The sequence below is a fragment of the Papio anubis genome, chromosome 12, assembly GCF_008728515.1.
Source record: "Papio anubis isolate 15944 chromosome 12, Panubis1.0, whole genome shotgun sequence".
NCBI lineage: Eukaryota > Metazoa > Chordata > Mammalia > Primates > Cercopithecidae > Papio > Papio anubis.
Genome location: NC_044987.1, coordinates 21372221 through 21389605, shown reverse-complemented (window position 1 = coordinate 21389605; position 17385 = coordinate 21372221). Strand labels below are relative to the sequence as shown.

Sequence of the window (17385 nt, the reverse complement as noted above, 5' to 3'; positions counted from 1 at the left end):
TTTTCATTTTCTCTTGGGATTTTACAAGGAGGATTTTATTATGAATGTACTTTGAAGTGAGAAATATGAGCCCTTTTGCAGTCTCTTTCCCTCTAAAAAGAATTAGATTGGCCGGGCTCAGTGGCTCACCCCTGTAATCCCAGTACTTTGGGAGGCTGAGGCGGGCAGATCATGAGGTCAGGAGATCGAGACCATCCTGGCTAACCCGGTGAAACCCCGTCTCTACTAAAAATATGAAAACAAAATATTAGCTGGGTGTGGTAGCGGGTGCCTGTAGTCCCAGCTACTCAGGAGGCTGAGGCAGGAGAATGGCATGAACCCGGGAGGCAGAGCTTGCAGTCAGCCGAGATCACGCCACTGCACTCCAGCCTGGGTGACAGAGTGAGACCCCATCTCAAAAAAAAAAAAAAAAAGAAAGAAAGGAAAAAAAAAAAGAATTAGATTGCAAGAACACAGTGGCACTTTCAAGTTTTCTGTGATAACGCTTAACATAGTTTGTTCATCTGATTGCTGGTTTCTTTCCACCACACTGCGGGAGAGGCTGTGTTTCTTCCTTAGCATAAGAGTTTGGCATATAGTAGGTGATCAATAAATGGAATTTCACTAAATAGCAAAGAGTGGTTCAGTGGAATTGCCAAGTACTGCAAGTTATTTGTAACAAAGACACTTGTTCTCCTTCAGCCTTTTATTATCAGGTTTCAGACTCATGTGCTTTACTGGAAACCCAAGATTTCACTGGGGGAATGTGAGTGTCCTAGAAAGGAAGAAAGTGTGGCAAGACTGGAAAACCACATAAGCAGACACGGATATAACCTCAAAATTAGAAAACCGTGGCACCAATTAAGCAGTCTGTATACCTTTGCCTCTTTGACAAATTGTCTTTTTGAATTGGCTTTGTGATTCATGGGCTCAAATTTGAAACACTGGTGTTTAATTCAATGAATGGAAAATACTTTTCATTTGACTCACGAATATTGTCACCATTGTTGTGTCACCTGGCATTTGAGATTGTGACACAACTAGCTCACTAGTTCTACCACCTGTAATTAATACTGCAATTAGCTGCTTTCTCTTTCCTGGCCTCAGTGGGTTCATAATCCCTTTAGTTATCATCTAAAGCCAAATTGCATTTTGCAAAACATATGCTCCCTGACAAATTACAAATGGTTCCATTACAAAGGCTCCTGTAGTCAAATAAGTTTGAGAAATGTCGTGTTAACAAAGTTAAAGGGCTATCTTTATTGGGAGACTTCTGAGAATCCTGACCCTATTAATGCATGCAGAACCCTCCAAGTACGGCATTCATATACCAAGTGTTTTTGGGTTTTTTTTTGCGACGGAGTCTCGCTCTGTCACCCAGGTTGGAGTGCAGTGGTGCAATCTTGGCTTACTGCAAGCTCCGCCTCCTGGGTTCAAGCCATTCTCCTGCCTCAGCCTCCCGAGTACCTGGGACTATAGGCACCCACCACCATGCCCGGCTAATCTTTTTGTATTTTTAGTAGAGACAGGATTTCACCATTTTAGCCAGGATGATCTCGATCTCCTGACCTCGTGATCTGCCAATCTCGGCCTCCCAAAGTACTGGGATTACAGGCGTGAGCCACAGCGCCCAGCCTCATATACCAAGTTTTTAAGACTTGCCTGAACGTGGGCTTGTTGATAAGTACGGCAAGAGTGGTTAAGAACTCTGCATTAGAGTCATATTCATCTGGATTATAGAGCCTTAGGAAAGCCCTATGATTAAGCATCAGTTAGGTGGGTATACTAATAACAGGTGACCATAAGGTTATTATGAAAATTAAATGAAATAGTTATGTATAAAACACTTGGCACAGTGCATGGCACCTAGGATGTCCTTAGTAGATGGTAGCTAATGGTGATATTACTGTCTTGGAGAATATGAGAGTGCTGCAAAATACAGTTTTGGAAAAGCTGATCTGTAATCTTATAGGTTGTTCATTTCATCCAGTTTTACATATAAGGCCAATATAAATTCCTGTGATTAATTCCATGGTCGAATCCTTGCTCTATCTCTAGTGCAAATGCCAGATCTTCAGTCTTACAGGACATATTGTGATGTAAACATTCTACCAAAAGGATCTCATTTCGAAACCAGGCCCTGTTTGTGACTGCTTTAGGAATCTTACCGCTGGAATATGAGGGGTTTTGATGATTTGGTCCTAGAGGTGGGGTTTAGTCTATTCAGTTGTATTGTTATGGCCATCAAATATTATCTAGTACCCCTTGAATGAACATAATAATATGTAGTCACATTACATCAAGGTGTAATATGTGGCTCACCAATGGAGAGAAGGGGTATCTAGCTAAATTTGATGCTTGTGTTTAATTTAGATGTGAGTAATGTTTGTGCTGTCTTAACAGATGTCCCAGCACATGGTACTTTGTTTGTATTCATTAATTCATTTATTGATTCACAGATATTCAATGATTGCCTCCTATGTGCTGGGTATGGGGACTGCAAAGATGAGCAAGAAGTGTGCCCTGTCTCCAAGGCTGTAGAGTTGCCTTGTGGAGCTGATCCTGAGTGTGAATGATCAGAGTACAGTGGAGGGAAGTGTCCCAAGGAAGGACAGAGAGATGTATAGAGAAAAGGAGGCACTCAAACCCAAGCAGAAAAGTCTCTGAGGTAGAGTAGAAAATGCCAGACAGCTTATGAAAGAAAAGAGCTTTGGGGCCTTTCAAGTGGTCTGGTATAATGCCAGCAGCAGTGGGCAGCAGGGAAGGGGCTAGGAGTGCCAGGATATGAGATGGAAGTGGAGGCAAGAGCAGGCCATGACGAAGCCTCAATGACAGGGCAAGGGGTTTTGTAGGAGTTTGGACTGTGACAGACTGATTAGGTTGCTTTTAAGGCAAATACCTGGAAGCCGTATGGAGAAGGACCCGGAAGGAACCAAAGTGGATGCAGGGAGAGCAGTTCAAAAAGATGAACCATTCAGGTCTGGGCTGGTGCAGGACGAGGGGCATTTGTGTTTAGGAAAAAGAGACAAGTGCAAGTTTTAAAAAGCTCAAGCAACATTGTTCTAAGCACTTGAAGAGGGACTTATGAGGCAATGGCTGTGGAGATGGAGAGGTGAGGAGAGGTTTAAGAGATTCTTTATATGCGGGATTGACAGAATATGGAGACAGTTTATTGCTGGCATTATTTTGGTAGACGGGAGGGAGAAAGGACATTGAGGATGACTCAGGTTTCTGGCTTTGATGATTGGAGATACGGTGAGACCATTGACTGAGACCTGGAATGCGGTGGCCAGAGAGAAAGAAGCCATGTGTTCCCGAAGGATGGGATCCAATGAGTTGGAAGTGTCTGTGAGGTATTCAGGAGGACTGGTCCAGTAAAAAATGCAAATATGGCCCTGGCACTCCCACAAGCTCTGGGTTAGAGATGTGGACACAGGATTCATTAGCCTGTTTGAAGAGAGGGGAAGTCATGGGGGCAGGGGAGTGGTTCAGGCTGAATTGGAGTGAGCCAATGAGAAGGTCATAGCTAGGATAAGCCAAGTGCCATTGCACGTTGATTCCTTCTCAATCTTAAGAGATCCTGGCTTGGGTGCTGAATAACCTGATTATGCTTGATGGAACCCTAGGACATATCAACATTTATAGTGAGAAAGGGAGATGGAGACTAATAGCCAGGGAGGTGAAAGGAAATAGCAAGAAGAGTGATGTGATAGCAAGTGGGGGAGTGTAGACAAAAGCTGAATGGCAGTGCCTTTAGGATTAAAGGAAAGATGCAGAAACATCATTCTTCCAAGAAGTTTGCCTAAAAGGAAAAAAATGCACAGGTAGCTGGAGAGAGGCATGGGGTTGAAGGGGAGCTGCTATTTATTTCACAGAAGACTCTACAGAACATTTTAGTGGACTGAAGGGTATCAGATAGTGGAAAGGGAAAGATGAGAGAAATAGAGGAGAGAGAAATGATGGACAGAATCACAGAGGAAGACAGGAGGAGATGAAGGATACAAGTGGGAGAAGTATACTTTAAAGAGAAAGTATGGCTTTTTCTAATTGGAGGAATCATAAAAAGATTGATAGGAATACAGATAAATTTGGAAGTAGCTGGGGAGCAGGCCTGGAAGCTGAGAAAATCGATTCTTCAGTGGCCTCTCTTCTCACTATAAAGAAAGAGGTAAGGTCATTTGCTGATAGGGGAGAAAAGGCAGGAGCTAGGTGCTTGAGAAGGTGGTAAAAAAATGGGATAAATGGGAAAGGAGCTGACTGGATGCCTCCCTCACAGAAATATTTTTGGGGTGTGCTGAAACTGGAAATCACAAATTTATCACTAGCCCAGTCTGCATCATTTATTTTTCTTCTGCAGCATGTGGCAAGCCCTGTGCTGGTGAGACATCCATAGATCATTAGATTGATCCTATTCTGGGAATAGGCTGTGTGTGGTAGAGAGATGAGGGCTGAAGAACTAAGGCTGAAGGTGAGCGAGCCCTATGGTGGAAAGTGAAGTCAATGAGGCCGATTGGAAGAAAAAGGACAGGAAGAGGAATCCCAATAGATGGCAAGGTGTTGGTATGGCTGGAATAGATGAATGAAAAAGAGCAGAAATGTGAATGGATTGCTGTTGGATATAGGAGTATCCAAATTTAAGATTGCAGAGATGGAACAATTCCCAGTGGCAACAAAGTCCAGGATGTAGCCGTAGGAAATTATTGCTTAAGTGAAATAAAGAGACAGTTTGTCAAGTGAATAACATGATATTCTTTGAAGCTTTTCACTTGAGCAACCTTTCCAATTTATTACTTTGGAATTTACCATTGTTGGTTGGAATTGTACTGAGAACCTGGATCTTTCTATGATTGGTCTAGATAGAATGTTTTGTTGGCAGTAGGCAAACTACAGGACTGTTTTCATTGGTAACTCTTGAGAACTTAAAAAGAATCTGAAGGTTGCCAGTTAGACAAGGTGCCTCACACCTGTAATCCCAGCACTTTCAGAGGCCGAAGGTGGACCACTTGAGGTCAGGAGTTCGAGACCAGTCTGGGCAATATGGAAAAACCCCATCTCTACTAAAAATGTAAAAATTAGCCAGGTATGGTGGTGCATGCCAGTAATCCCAGCTACTCGGGAGGCTGAGGCAGGAGAATCACTTGAACCTGAAAGGTGGAGGTTGCAGTGAGCTGAGATTGCACCACTGCACTCCAGCCTGGGTGACAAAGCAAGAATAAGTCTCAAAAAAAATTATTGATAACTGGCCATTAATAACTTGTTCCTACAGTTGTGTTAACTTTGTTGGATTTTGATGTGGCCAATGGTTACACTAATTTTGAATAAGCTTATTAATAAAGACAAAAATTGAAGAATGAATTTGGAATAACCATTTGGAGGAAGCCAAAGGGCATTGTCGTATTTCAAATAAACAATGTCATCCATGAAATGGTAGTCTCAGATAAATGTGGTATAATGAATGCAACAAATGTGTATTTTCAGTTGCCTAGGGATTCGGGTCAGCATCCTGGACAGTGAAGACAGAGCATTTTAAAGGAGACTTTGTAGTGGTGCTCAGGATAACTAGAGAGAGAGAGAGAAAAAAAAAAGCCAAATAAATCTAGACTGGACCCGTTTTGTTGAATTATGTTGTTTCATTAGTCATGTAGATTTCTCATACATTACCTAACAATAGAGGGTTAATGTTTTGGGGCCAACCTCATCTGGTCGCACGTTTATTATGTTACTTTAAATACAATCTGTGACTTGATCTACATGTTTGTTGACTCAGTATGCATACTTGAGACACATCGAAGCCAAGTTGTTTGCTATGTTGCTAGAGTCATCTTTTTTTTTCTTACTTTGCTATAGTAAACTTTCTTACATGGATTTTAGACCAATAATCATGATTTCTAAGTATTTTACATTGTTTCTTTCTTTTATTTTTTTCATTTTTTTTTGATTGTGGTAAACTATACATAACAAAATGTATCATCTTAACCATTTTTAAGTATACAGTTAAGTAGTTTTGAATAGATCCATAGTGTTATACAACCCCCATCACCACCATCCATTTCCAGAATTCTTTTCATTTTGTAAAACCAAAACTCTATACCCATTAAACAATGTCCCCCTCCTCCCAGACCCTGGCAACTACCGTTCTGCTTTCTGTCTCCAGGAATTCAATTACTCTAAATATCTCGTATAAGTGGAATCACACAGTATTTGTCCTTTTGTGACTGATTTATTTCACTTAGCATCATGTCCTCAGGGGTCATCTATATGAACTTCTTTACTTTTTTTTAAGACTGAATAATATGCCATTAAATGTATAGGCCACATTTTTTTTCTTGCCTTTTTTTTAAATACTTTTCTTTCTTTCTGCAGCTGAATATAACTGCATCTTTATGGGGGAGAAAAAAAGGCCCTCTTTCTCAAAAACACATCTTTCTTCCACTGAGTCCAACATGTGTTAACCAAACTAAAGAGGGTAAGAAAGAGAGAGCTATGTGTAGAAAAGTTATCTTTGAAATGTAGCTCAGGAAACATTTCCATATCTCACACACCGTAAGAGTGCCTCTCTGGGAATGTGTCTGCCTTCATACCTCTCTGGCAGCTGCCCCACCTTCTGGTGTTCCTAAAAGTATTTTTAGCATGGCATTCGACTTACTGGATGATGTTTCTCCATTTTTTAATTATAAGGTTATTTTATGTTAATTTTGTTATTTTAAAGAGTATTGCTAACTTTTCTTAATGTCCTGAGGCCATATGGAAGCATCTTGCTCCCATTTAAGCTAATGAGAAAAGAACCTTTTACAGAACCTTTAAATCCACATCACACATTTTAGAACACCCGAGTCGGATGGTGGTGTGGAGGTGGTGGTGGGGATGTGGAGGTGTCAGAAATGAGGAACACACCTGCTGCTCTTATTTCTTCGGATCAATTCATTTGCAACCTCCATGCAAAGAAAGTTGCAGAAGGAAATCTGAAGCACTCACCTGTAATTCCAGTCTTGAAAATGTTCCTGTAAAGCATCTACGTCTGATATTTATGGCTCTGTAAGTGGCAGTGCCTAGCTGTTTTCTGAGTGGGAGTTGATTTCTGCTGTTGAGTAAATAGTAGGTGTCAGAGAAGCATTTGTAATGAAATTTAGAAGGAGAAACACGTCGGTGTGGAAGTAATAATAGTATTTACAGGGGAGCACCTTGAAAATAAGGTAAGTTATTTTAAAATTACTTTTTGGTGCTGCTGCTGTGTCCTTCTCTCCAGATTCCCTTTGAGCTTGGCAGTATAAAGTTTCCATAGCTCCTAAATATGAGGGCATGATGTGGAGCAATTGAAGAAGAAATAATAAATTTGGAGTGGTCAGGGTTGCTGTAGGGAGCTATGATCCAGGACAAGACATTTTAACATGCATTGTGAGGGAAACGGGACCCCTGGATTTGTATAGCCTGGTGGCCCTGGCTGTGGCAGAAGGGTGCACCTGGGGAAATAATCATTTATTCAGTGGTGTGTTTTGGGCTTACTGGAAGTAACTTGAGTTCTGTCTGAGTTATGCCTAAAATTAAAATCTTGGGTCTCATGGTGAAAAAAGAAAACAGTCTAAGACAGCCCTGTCCAAATAGTACTTTCTTTGATGAGCTAAGTATTCTGTATTTATGCTGTCCAATACGGTAACCCTTGTCACATGTGGCTTTTGAACACTTGAGATGTGCTAGTATTACTGAGGAGCTGAATTTTTAATTTTATTCAGTTTGATTTTTTTGAGATGGAGTCTCACTCTGTCACCCAAGTTGGAATGCAGAGGCATGATCTCTGCTCACTGCAACCTCTGCCCCCCAGGTTCAAGCGATTCTGCTGCCTCAGCCCCCCAAAATAGCTGGGATTACAGGCCCATGCCACCATGCCCGGCTAATTTTTGCATTTTTAGTAGAGAGGAGGGTTCACCATGTTGACCAGGCTGGTCTCGAACTCCTGACCTCAGGTGATCTGCCCACCTCGGCCTCCCAAAGTGCTGGGATTATAGGCATCAGCAACTGTGCCCAGCTGATTTTATTCAATTTTAATTAGTTCAAATTGGAATTAAAACAGCTTCATGTGGCTAATGGCTACGGTATTGGATAGCACCTGTGTAAAAAGAGAGCCACTTCCTGAGTTTCTGCCCCGCACTGTGTTGTTTGTTTGTTTTTGAGACAGGATCTCACTCTGTCACCCAGGCTGGAGTGCAGGGGCACAATCATGGCTCACTCGCTACATGCTGGACCTCCCCGGCTCAAGCGATCCTCCTGCCTCAGCCTCTCCAGTAGCTGGGAGTACAGGTGCACAGAACCACACTCGCCAAATTTTTTAACAAATTTTTGTAGAGATGGGGATCTCACTATGTTGCTCAGGCTGGTCTCGAGCTGCTGGGCTCAAGATATCCTCCTGCCTTGGCCTCCTAAAGTGCTGAGATTACAGGTGTGAGCCACTGCACCTGGCCCTGATTATAAACCCTCTGCTTCCCACACATTTTAGAGGGGATAGCCTTTAGCATAAGAAAAGCTGCATATGGGATGCTGGAAACAGTGTTTCTGTATGGGATGCCTGGTCACTGGCCACCCTCTCATTCTCACATTCCTTAGCTATCTTTGGAACTCAGCTATTGATTTCCTTGGTCAAGGGGTAAGAGAAGGTTGAGATGTGTAGTTCTTGAATCACTAGCTGGGGCCTTTAGAGGAAGGCTCTCAGCTTTCCTGAGTTGCCTCTACAAATAAGAGTTTGAATAAGCCTACATTGGGAGAATTTTTGAGGTCCTAGGTAGGCCAAAGAAGCCAGGGTTAAAGGAAAAATGATGGAATATTCATAAGAAACCTTACCAGCATCAAGTACTCTTACTAGCCAGATGACCTTGAGTCAATCACATACCCTCCTAGAAACTCAGTTTCTCCCACATAAAAGGGGAAGAATAATAGCTGTTCTGCCTACTTGTGTGGTTCTCAGGAATCACCAAATGAAACAATGTCAACTGCAAAGTGCTGTTTAAATGCTTGTCATCATTCTTGGCCAATGGCCTGTGCTTACAGCTGTTTTTTGTATCCATTCCCTCTGACTCCTTTCCTTGTTAAGTAGAAATAAAGCTAAAATGGGAAAAAAAAGATTTTGAGACGGAGTCTTGCTGTGCTCCCAGGCTGGAGTGCAGTGGCGTGATCTCGGCTCACTGCAAGCTCCGCCTCCCGGGTTCACGCCATTCTCCCGCCTCAGCCTCCCAAGTAGCTGAGACTACAGGCGCCCGCCACCACGCCCGGCTAGTTTTTTGTATTTTTAGTAGAGACGGGGTTTCACCATGTTAGCCAGGATAGTCTCGATCTCCTGACCTCGTGATCCACCCGCCTCGGCCTCCCAAAGTGCTGGGATTACAGGCTTGAGCCACTGCGCCCGGCCCGAAAAAAAAGAATTTTATATGCTAAAAGAAATGCGTAAAACCATCAATGTCTTCACCATTGGTTCAAAGAAAAAGGCCTGATGTCTGTTGGGCAAGGGTTCCCTGTCCTCTTTTGAATTGACAAGTGTCTAGAGAGGCTGGGGTTCTGGCATGGCTAGGACTGGGTCAGCATCACCAAACTCAGTGTCCCTGGTCAGAAGGCCACACACTTGGCCTTGAGGGGAAAGTTCTTGCTTCAGGAGAAAGAGGGACCCTTTTCTATTTTCTGTGACCCAGGAAGCAGCAGCAGTTTGCAGATCAGTTCTGCTCCTTGCCAAACACAGTCGCATTTGCCCCTCCCTTTCTGGGTTCCAGTTTTCACTCTGCAGGTTGTGAAAACTGCTTGCTCATTTTGCCACCCAGATGCATAGCCATGGCCCCTCTAGGCCAATGGCAACACCACATTAGCTGCCTTCAGAGGGGAAAATAATATATGAAGAAGTAGAGGAAATGATATCCTCATTTCTACACAGATAATGAGAATTTCCTAGACCTAGACACTAAGAAAACATGGTTAGAATCTGTCCCAACTAAATAGTTGAGTGACTTTTTCTTGTATTCTATTTCTCAGCATCAAACCATTTCTTCTAATGCTAGACTACTTAGACAGCGGTCGGATCCAAAATATTCCTTCCCTCTAAATGCAAAATAAAGTAAGATATTTATGTGTACCTCTCCCTTCTGGGAAAAAATATAACAGATTTGTTTCTAGGGTTTCAAAGGATTGTGCTCAGCTGAATTGAAATTGATAAATTATTACCTTTTGTTGCATCATGTTCAGCCCACTTTATTATATATTTGCATCTAATACTCTTGATTATGTACCTAGGGAGAATGTAACATTGGCATTGAATTACAATTGAGCAGAAAAAAGGAGAAAAAATTTCTATTTTGATACAAGAATATGATTCAGTTTGATTGTGAATATGACTACTCTTAAGTATCTGACCTAAAAATATTTTAATACCTGATTATTATCCATGTGTCAACATGGGATCTTGACTCATGAATAAATAATCCCAAGTCACTCATTCAAAAAATACATTGAGCATCTCTTGTGCCGGGTACTAGGGATGCTAGGATGTATCAGACACAGCCCCTTCTTTCTAGGAGCCTGTAATTAAGTGGAGGAGGCAGAATTGTCAGCAGACAATGACAAAACTGCATGATTAGTGCTATTATAAATGTATAAAGAGACTGATGGAGATATATAGAGGAAGAAATTACTAGTTTCCCAAGGGAGTTGGTCAGCAAAGGTTTCATGGAGGAGATTGTATTTTGATCTTGATATAAAGACATTTACTGGTCAAAGAAGGGAAGAAGAGCAAGCCAAGAAGTTCTTTCTATAGGGCTTGGGTGAGTGCTTGGCTTATCCTAGGCACACTGCAAGTGTTTAACTTAACTGTATATACTTCTTCTCTGAATGTGATATGTCTGTCCCCAGGGATCCAGCTGCAGAGTATCAGCCTGCTTTATCATGTACATCTTTTATTTAGGCCAGTTTATTCTTGTGTACTGACCGTATTCTAACATGAGGTTGGATGCCAGCCCAGTCCATATGCCAAAATGTGTTTGTTGAATTCACCTTTTCCTTATCTCATCCAACATGTTCCTCGTGTCCTGCATAGCTCAGAGCTTGGCATGTAGTGGGTGTTAAGGAAGTACTTCTTCTTTTTTTTTTTTTTTTTTTTTTGAGACAGAGTCTTGGCTCTGTCTCCTAGGCTGGAGTGCAGTGGCACGATCTCGGCTCACTGTAACCTCCTCCTCCTGGGTTCAAGTGATTCTCCTGTCTCAGCCTCCTGAATAGCTGGGATTACAGGCGCAGGCCACCATGTGTGACTAATTTTTGTATTTTTAGTAGAGACAGGGTTTCGTCATGTTGGTCAGGCTGGTCTTGAACTCCCGACCTCAGGTGATCCACCCGCCTCAGCCTCCCAAAGTGCTGGGATTACAGGCGTGAGCCACCACACCCAACCCAGAAGTACTTCTTGAATGGGTAAACATAGCTGCTTATTTTAGAGTCTACATTTGTTTCCTAGAACTGTCATAACAATTAGTATAATCTTGGTGGCTTAAAACAACAGAAATTTATTCTCTCCCAGTGTTAGAACCCAGAAGTCTAAACTCAAGTGTCGGCGGGGCTGTGGTCCCTCTGAAGGCTCTAGGGGAGAATCCTTTCATCTTTCTTCCAGCATCTGATGGCTCCGAGAGTTCCTTGGTTTAGGGCTGCCCAACTCCAGTCTCTGCCTCTGTCTTCACCCGGCTTCTGTGTCTCAAATCTCCCTTCCCCTTTTCTTTAAGGACACAAGACATTGGATTTGGGGCCTTTCCTAAATTCCAGGTGATCTCATCTCTAGATCCTTTGTTACATCTGCAAAGACCCTTTTTTTTTTTTTTCCAAATAAGATCTTATTTACCGGCACTGGGTGTTAGAACATGCACATGTCTTTTTGGGAAGCATATCACCATTCCACCAGCTATAGGATGCTTGCCAAGGCCTAAGGCTGAGTAGGATACAGCAACTATAGAAAGCTTTGGTCAAATAGCTGTTTCGATTGCCATGTTTGCATGGGAGTGGAGGGTAGTGATGAAAGACTTTTAAAGATGTCTCATTATATTTCCCTCTTTCTTATCTGCCTCATTTTGAGGAAGGGTCTTCTGGAAGAGCATTTCAGTGAGTCATCTAGGCCATCCCATGTGGCTGGTCTATAGCTCCTTTGACCCCAAAGGCTATGCTGTAGTCCACAGTAGCTCACTTCTAATCATGGCTGACTTGAGCCAGGTTGGAGACCTGTCCCAAGATCATCCAATCTTCTAGGCTGTCCAGTGGCTCATGGCAGATGGTCTTATTAGCAAATTGAGGTGATCCACTTATATTTTCACATGGCAACTTGAGTTTTGAAACTCAAGAGACTGAGTTAGTTGATAGTGCACTCTGTAACTGGAAGGTCCCAGGGAGTTCCTCCCAGCCGGGCTGGCTACTGGGCCAAGGGTCAGCAGGAGTTTCGAGGAAGCTGGTCAGTAGGGAGAGCTGACTCAGCCATGTGGAGAGAGCTGCAGAGGCACCATGATGGAGGGGCACCCGTGGCCTCTGAGAAAGACCAGCCTTGGACCTCAGCCACCTTCAAGTTTACATGAGGCTGTAATTTTGTGTTTCCTATTCTTGAACTTCCATGACATATAAAGATATACCAACATAGTGTTGATGTGTTAAGCATGCGCTCTATATTAAGCTTTTTACGTGCATTATCCGATTTATTCCTCATTGAATAGATGCTGAGATGGAGGCAATAGAGAGTAAGGGACTTGTCTAGAGTCAATCCACTGGTAAGTTGTAGAATAAGCCTCAACCCAGGGATCCAGCTCCAGAGCTGTGCCTGCAGCAATCCCAGCACCTCCTCTGGTACCCGTGTTTCTGTCCCAGCTTTTATAAGCCTCCCTGGTTTTCTCCCAAAGGAACTGGGTATGTCCCAATTCTTATATCCCAAAGACAGATGCTGAATTGATTAGCCAAATTAGTAACAAACTAAAAACTTCGCCAAGTTTTTTGGTGTAGTCTTCATTGGGTTAATGTGAACATGAAGGTAATCTATGATAAGCCACGGAGATGTAGAGTTTTTGTGATATACATTTTTTGGAAAGTATTTATATTCTTCATAATAAATCCATTATAGTTTTTAAAAAATTAAAGCAACCTTGTGTTTGATGAATGTCATGCCATGATACCCTAGCACCTTCAACTCAATCAGCCAGTCTAATCAGTCTGTTTCACAGTGGCTGAAAACACTGCCCTGACTGTTTTCCTGGCCATTTTCCTGTACTGGGCAGACATGGGCACTGTAATATAATAAAACTATTTCAAGATTGGCGTATTAGAGAAATGTGCTCTTGCCTCAGCTTACTTTTTCTTCAAAAGGAATGGTCTTCACTCTTTGGAAGGCTTTGTGCACAAAGGTATCTTTAAGGGTTTGAAGTCCTGAAAATATTGCAGTATATTATAATTTAGCTACAAAGTCTTCCAGAATAATACCGGAGATTCAGATTCTGAAATTCTACAGAGAACAGTCTGAGATATTTGATTGTGTTTCTAGAAAAGGGAATAGATTTGGGTTTGAATAAGGCGTGTGAAATTACAGGTTATCATTTTTTTTTCTATCATCCACTTATATAATAATGAAAAGGGAGGCTGGCAGAAGATAATACACCCTATTGAGTTAGTAATATAGGGTGTGATTTTCAAGTGCCCACTACAGAAATGTGATTTACTTGATAATTTGAAACAGGTCCTCAGGTAAGCATATATCTTTCCCCAAAGTCTGAAATGTCCCTAAAGAAACACTGTTTCCTGATGAAAATTTAGGTTCACAAAGTAAAAATCTAAAAGTATTCCATCTAAATCACATACCGATTGTCAAATCAAACACATAAAAACCTGAAAATTAAATGCTCTGAAAAGAGGGTTTTGTGTTTTTTTTTCCTTTTTTCTTTTTTAAAGCCTGCCTGTCAGTCAGGTTTGATGCGGGTGGTATTCACATGCAGCCTTGCTTTTGTGTATAAGAGCAAGCATCTGCCCCATTGAGCATCTAATTGGTAATCACGGAGTATTAAGTTAATTATTTGAATGGAGGCTATAACTGATATAATTTATAAAGCTCTGGATTATAGAACAGTATTTTTATAGTGATAGGAAGGAAAGGGACATGGCTGTGACTATATTGCCAAAACATTGGATCTTATAGACGGAGCCACACATAGGGTCATATTAGTGGTGGTTTTGTTTTCCTAGGTGCTTGAAGGGCTCCTGAGTGCCAAGTCATTGTATATGTAGTTACCAAGGGAAATGTAAGTAATTAAGGGAACAGAGTGCAGCGGCTTCCGCTGTGCTATTTCTCACTTTGTTTTGCATATTGCAAGGATCCAGAGCGATATGATTGGCATTTGAGGGAAGATAAGCACCATACTTGTGTTGCTTATTTTCTTTTCAAATAAGTTGCTGTCTGACAATCATGCTTTCTGACATTTATTTAGCCTTTCCATTTGGTAAATGACTTTCACATATGCTGTTTCATGTAGTTCTCTCAACATTAAAAGGTAGTGTGATTTCTCTTCTAGAAGCTAAGTTCAGGGAGAGATGATCCCGGATAAACACTGGGGATGCCCGTAAGAGGGGAGGCTGGCACACTATTTCCCACTGGGTGACAGCCTACCCGCTGCGCTTACCCTGGTGCTACCAGACAGAGCAGGGGGAAGGAGACTTGCAGTGAGATGGCAGGACGGGGGTCCCATGAGGTAAAGGAGTCTAAGACAGCCTTCCATCCTCCAGTCAGCCAGATTCCAGTTTCCGAGAAGTATGGCGGACGGCTCCTCAGTGCTTGCCGGTTGTGGAGTTGGGCATGAACGGTAGAGGAGGTCAGTAGATACAGTCTTGCTGAATCCTTCCACAGCGTGGTGGGCAGAGAGGCACTCGCCGAAGGATGCTACGTGCAAGGCCACGGCCAGGGGTCTGCCCGCAGATCTGCCGCATGCCACAAGGGATGAGAGACTTTTTTCTTTTCTTTCTTTTTTTTGTTTCGCTCTTGTCACCCAGGCTGGAGTGCAGTGGTGCGATATCGGCTCACTGCAACCTCTGCCTCCGGGTACAAGCGATTCTCCTACCTCAGCCTCTCAAGCAGCTGAGATTACAGGTGTCCACCACCACACCCAGCTAATATTTGTATTTTTAGTCGAGACAGGGTTTCGTCATGTTGGCCAGGCTGGTCTGGAACTCCTGACCTCAAGTGATCCACCCACCTCAGCCTCCCAAAGTGCTAGGATTACCAGAGTGAGCCACCACGCCCTTTTTTTTCTTTTAAAGAAAATCTCATCTAGATTCTTTTTGTTAAAGAACTAAACCCAACTCCAATAACGCCTTTACTATCTGCCTATTTGCAGTTATACTCAATTTGCACACAATTTGTATGCCATATACAAATATATACACATTCTTTTTACACTATATGCACATGAATGGAAATCTGCTGTACTAATATTGTCTTTTAATGTATATGTTTCGATTATAAGCATATCAAAAGCTGCGATTGCCTCTTTTTTTCTATTATCGTTCTTCTTGGTCCAGTATTGATTACAGGCTTGGTACATTGTATTTAAGACCAGTTGGTACTTCAGCTTGACAATGGCCAGTTATAATTGATAACTGAGAAAAAGTTGTTGGAAGTGAAAACAGACCAAGGACCATACAGATTGTTCCCACATACTCTTAAGGCTACTTGGTATTTAAATTGGAAAAGCTGTGATTATACATTTTTTGATATGCCCATAGACTTGTACGTGTATCTCCTGAGACGCAGATTAAATTTTGAGAAAATGTTTTGAGCAATAATTTAATATAACGCTGTGGTAGTCTTATTGTAAAACCACAGGGCTTAGTGGAAATTTTTGTTGTATCACCATAGATACCAAAATCTAATTTGATTACTCTTGTGAATAGTTGCTAACTATAATCTGATATTGACTGTTACTTTTCATCAGCTGGAAGTAGTCTGCTAATTGAGCTGGAGGCAAGCCAGGGAAATCTTTCAAAGGAGTAGTTTTATATACAGCAGTTTTAATAAGCAATTCAATGAAACCTTTTATAAAAGCAACAAAGGCAAGAAGGGGCTGGACGCTGTGAGCGTGCTTGACACATCTATGACTGAATGCAGGACAATGCCGGATCATGTCGGTCACTCAGACCTGGCTCGGCAAGGTTAAATAAGAAGAGCTTAATGTATTCAGCAACCGTGAGTATCCTTATTTGCTTAACAACTCTGTCAAAAGCAGCCCTCTATGTCCCTGGAGTTGAATAAATGAGCAAGGTGCCTCTTGCATCATCAAATTATGCATGTCTATAGCTCTGCGAGGAGGGCACAGTTTGCTGTGTGATTTTTCAATCACAATTAAAGTAATATCAGATACCTTTACTGGGAAGATAGTTTTTTCAAAGAGGCAGCCATATCTTTGCGTGTTGTCACCTAGGATCTCCCAAAACACAGTGAATTTTTTTTTATTCTTTTTCTTGAGGATAAACAAATTCCATAGGGCAAATTGTTAGACTAGTTATTTGTGCTTGTTTAGTTTAACAAGTCTCTGCTCCTGGCTGTGTGGTGGGCTGTGCTGTATTCGTTGAGCTTTTCCTGCACACCATACACTACTAAACACTTTACGTCCCTTCTATAATTTCATCCTTATAACATACACTATCGTCTCCTATTTTTATGATGAAGAGACTCAGTTTCAGAAAATTTAATAACTGGCCCAAATGTACACAGTTAATATCAGGCTGTACATCCTGGTCTTTAGTCATTTTAACTGTACTGCCTCCTACCAGGGCTTGATCATTAGATGGGAGGTGAGTATGACACTATTTGCAGGAAAAAGGTGTAAAAATGCTGTTTCATTGGGCTGAAATGATTGGTGTACCACTTCTACTTGGGCCATTGAATTTAAATGAATTAGCATTTATTTCTCTATATGGTTGCATGTAATGGAGTTGCCCTATGGAAAACACTTGACAGGTATTAGGTGCTAATAAGTAGTCGTTATTCTCATTGGAGTTGCTTTTCAGTATGTTCGGCATGATTTTGCCAAGTCCTGTGCTTCTCAAACTTACTGTGCTTTCAGTCCCCCAAGAATCTTGTTAAAATGCAGATTCTGCAAGTCCAGAGAAGAGCCTGAGAGTCTGCAGTTCTAAACTGTTCTGAGCCAATGTAGTGCTGGTGGCCCAAGTACCACTTTTTGAGTAGCAAGGGCTTTGTCCTTGAGCACAGCAATGGATTTCCTGTGAGATGGTGTGTAGTTTTTAACTGAGATACAGCCAAATCACCAGCCCAGAACAGACGTTTGTCCTTGGTCTCAGTAAAAGAGTGAAGAGCCAGTTGAACTAACTAGGAATTAGGCATTTTAATAGAAATGGGAAGAAGCTGGAAGGGAA

At 42.0% G+C, this 17385-nt stretch overlaps 1 protein-coding gene across 18 annotated transcripts in view; it reads left to right on the top strand.

The window, feature by feature from the left end:
- Nucleotides 1-17385, top strand: part of NCAM1 (neural cell adhesion molecule 1) — a 312825-nt gene that overhangs the window by 105453 nt on the left and 189987 nt on the right. The window lies entirely within an intron of this gene.